This window comes from Theobroma cacao, chromosome 3 (genome assembly GCF_000208745.1).
Source record: "Theobroma cacao cultivar B97-61/B2 chromosome 3, Criollo_cocoa_genome_V2, whole genome shotgun sequence".
In the NCBI taxonomy this organism is placed as follows: Eukaryota; Viridiplantae; Streptophyta; class Magnoliopsida; order Malvales; family Malvaceae; genus Theobroma; species Theobroma cacao.
In genome coordinates this window covers 10118693-10123272 of record NC_030852.1, presented here as the reverse complement: position 1 = coordinate 10123272, position 4580 = coordinate 10118693, and positions in this window count along the sequence as shown.

The following is a 4580-nucleotide window of genomic DNA, read 5'->3' as shown; positions in this document are numbered from 1 at the left end:
GGTATATGGTTGTAAATGCAAATATGTGAGCATTTGGTTTGTTGAAATTTGGGAGTTTACATGTGTTACATGTTGCTATTATTATTTTAGCAAGATGGCTTGTTTTAAGGGAAAACGAGACTTTTTCCTTGATGTTCTAATCCTCGCTGCAGCGAGAAACTTTCTATCCATTTTGCTAACTTGTGGGTTTTTGCCATATTTCCCATTTCTTTGGTACCATAGTTGAGCATGGATCCTTGTAAAGTGATTTACTCATGTGGGGTTTACATGAAGGGTTTAAAAGAGCCAAAACAATTGCATTGTTTTGAGAAAATGAATGCATCATGATTTCGTTAAACATTCCTTATGGTATGCTTGTTCCCTTTCTTGTTCACTCACTGAGTTTATGCTCACTGTTTTCAACTTCATGTTTTTAGATCACGAGGCTGCTGGTAACTAGGTCGAAGTGTCTTCGTATATTCGACCCTTGGTAGGTGTCTCAGCTTTCAGTAGCTGTACATTCATCAAAGTCTCTCCACTGGAAGTCGAGTATTATTTTGTTGTGTATAGATGAACTTAATGTGAATTATTAAGATACATGTGTAAACAGTGTATATACACTTGTTTGGTATGCCAGTATGAAGTGGCAATGCTTAATATTATTTTAATTCTAAGTTATGATATATGACTTAGTAGTTTATGATGGAATGATGAACATGTCAGATTAATAGGCTTGCTTGGGCTTAGTGGACTACGTCCATTGGGCCCATGCACCGATCATGGCCTGAAATTTGGGTCGTGACATAATTTCCTTAATGGCTTGAGGAAATTAGAATTAGTAAAGTCCATAATCATCCTAGTGGTTGGCATGAGATAGATTTATTTTTCAGTATATATATATATATATATGATACATGTGAAATGCAGTAAATGCTATGCATGTCAACAACGTCAAATCAATGAGACCTTAATTAATGAATAAATAAAAATCCCTCATTAATATTTTGAGTAAAAAAGTTGCCTTCCACCACATAACAAGATCACCAAGCTGCTCTTTTAATTGGAGACTTTGTTAGTAACTCAAGGCCAAACTTCTACACAAGTACGTTTGAGTTATTGGTGGGTTTTACTCAAGTAGTACCATGTTGTTCAGATGTATCACACATGATCGCATAGTATGAAAGGCATAGTTTGGCAAAATGTATATGATACATTTACACAAGGAGTTGTCACAAAATTGATGAAGGAGTTGTATAAGATACGATTGGTAAGCTAAGTTATCTACCTAATTAGTGTCATCATGGCTTGTTAAGTCACTCAAGGTCATGGTGGGATGAAAAGGTCATAGCTCAATGAAAGTTTAAGGTTAAAATTCTCGAAATAGTAGAGGAGGGCTATTATTTTGATAAAATATTAAGAATAATCATATAAGATTATAAAACCTTGTCTTCATGATTATATAATTTGTGTTAATGACTAACAATCATATATGTTGGTTTATATAGGATATAAATCTATTATGATGAATAGTTTGTCATTTAGAAGCATACTTGATGCAAACAAGTTGATAGGCCCAAATTTCATTGACTGGTTTCACAATATCAAGATTGTCTTGAAACAAGAGAAAAAGGGTTATGTCCTAGATGGTCTTGTTCCCGAGGAACCTAACGATGATGTTTCAAATGAAGAAAAAGAGGCCTATAGAGTTTATATGGATGATCTTGATCAAGCCACATGTGTGATGTCATGACCCGGTACTCTCCTTGAGCCCGTGACAATCGCTGCAATGTCCCGATAGACATTCATTACCCTAAATACCAACCGAAACCTCGTAAGGCTTAATATCAGTTTTCGCACCTCCCCTGTGAGCAATAATTACTAAATATCATATTTTAAAAGATTATAAGCTATTTCCAAATCAAAACAATAATAAAAAAATATTTTCTGTCTCACAAGGGTATTTTGGTCATTTTTTCCAAAAATTTTGAAACCTGTTGAAAATATAATATATAGGGGAAAATACACATTTCATAACTAAAAACAAGTTTTTATTCTAAAACATTCATTTAGGGTGAAATTGTAGCTAATAGAATAAAATAAAAATATTAAATGAAATATGCCATTTTCTTATAAAACAATATTTATAGAACTCTGCGTAAATAATTTTTGTAACGTAAAAGCAAAATAAATCCATATATATAGTAACACAGATAACCAGAGTATGTAATTTAATTTACAATGATGTGTGGGCCCCCGATTGACCAAAGGTAACAAAAGCTGTGGACCTACAATTTCTGAAGAGGCGAGTCCACTAATAACCCTCGACGTAATCTGCTATTTACGAACTGTCCTGATCCTGGAATAAGTGGAAAAGAGGGTGGTGAGTTTATATAAACTCAGTGAGTAAACAAACATCATCTAAAATATCTAAAGTCGAGTAAATGGAGACAACTTAAAATAGTTCATCGTACTATGATTCATAATGTTTCAAACTCATTTCAACTAAATAAAATAATTTCATTTCACTCAAATAATCAACATGGCTTATGAATTTCTGAAAAATTTCGCTCGTGCCAAAACTTATTCTCGAGGATACCTTGGTCGAGGCATCCAACCGAGTCCTTTAAGGCTGTTAAACAAAAGTTCATATACGCATAAAACACATTTTTATGTTTAAAAGCATAGTCGTTCCTTGGCGTTGGCTGAGTTCACCCTCACACGGTGGTTTAGCATATAGTGAACTCTAAAGCTTTACCTCAAGAGATACCCTCCGCGCCTCTCGTATCGAGATAAAATATAATCGGGTTTACCATGCCCCTCTCTAATAGGTTGGTCCATGCAAACCCACCATTGTAGTGACTAATCAATATCCCACCAAATCAATAAAAGTTTCGACAGCATAACATGGCAATTATATTACTACCCAGCCTGTTAAGGCAAAACAAACAGTTCATACAATTTCAACACAATTTCCAATTCAGCCATTCATGCCAATATCACCATAAGCCATTCAATTCAAACCATAAATTTACAACACAATCAAACAGTCTCCAATTACTCAATTTCTAAAATCATCATTCAATTTCAAAATGATTTATAAAACTCATTTCATTTAATCACATTTTACTTATAAAACATAAGGATTTACCATTTAAACTCATTTTTCTATAAAATCACAAAAACGAATAAAAACTACTTTAGATAATTAAGACGATAATAAGGTTACTCACAATATCGGGAGTCGAAGTACTCCTAGTCCCGATCTTCGGGTACAATCTCCTTACCCTTATCGGAAGTTTCACCACCTAAACATAATGCACAACAAGCAATTTACTATATTTGTACAAAACCGTTATAAAACTAAATTAGGCTCTATATGAATACATGAAATGGGATGCAAAATGTTTGAAATATTATCTAAATATGGTGTTCTACGTAGCTTCAATTATGTATCGAAATAAAATGGTATTGGCCTAATTTGATCTATTCACCGATTAATTGGCCAATACATCCAATTCAACTCCAATTAACTTGATTCCACTTCCAACACTCCAAGTCATCAATTACAAGTTAAATAATATGTAATATCACAAAAATCCATCATTAATATCTTCCCTATAAAAATCGACCATTGAAGGTTTAGTGTAGAACATGTATTTTTCATGCTTGATTTTTTCACCTTACATCATAAAACAACTAAAAACACCTAAATAGCATGAAATTGATCAAAGTCCATTATCCAATTTCTCTCTTGAAAATTTCAGCCAAGGAATGTGGGTGAAGGGCATGAAATTTCTTGCGCTTGTTTTTCATGCTAAACATCACCAAACAACTAAAAACACTAAGATACCTTGAAATCTAACCAAATAAATCACCAAATCTTCTCTCCCTAAATTCGGTCAGCCATGAATCCTTCATGAGATCTTGAATTTTAACCATGGTAATTGAAAAGAATGCATATGAAAGGTAGATCACAAGCTAGAATTAAGAAATTTTACCTTTACTTGCTAAATTCCTTGAAATCCAATGAATTTTGTCTTGATTTTTCTTCTCTAGGGTTTGTTCTATGCTTTTTTCCTTTTGTTCTTTCCTTGGCCGGCCAAGAGAAATGAGATGGGAGAGTTTTAGTTGTGTTTATAAAGGAAAATATAATAATATTAAAGCTTGACACTTGTCACCATGTGAATGGTCCATACATAAAACTTAATAATTAAGCATTTCTTCTCAACCATATAAAATCCCTCAATTATCCAAAGTATAAAATGAATTTCATGGGTTTGACAACTGTCAAGGTGGTGTAAAATTCCAAAAATTCTAATTACGTCCTTGTGGAAACGTGAAATAAACTTTTTGCCCTTATGTTTGAAAAATTGTCGAAATTAAAATTTTTCACTTCTCAAGCTCAAATTATGTTCCAAATAGTCAAACTTGATCAAAATTTCAACCACCATCCCAAATTTGCCCTCGACTGGAAAAATGACCATTTTACCCCTACGTTATGAAAATTCCAATTTTACTCCAAATCAATCCCTGAACTCCGAATCACCATATTAAGTCATTTTAAGATTCAATAACTCTCAATTGCATCTTAAAATCTTTAT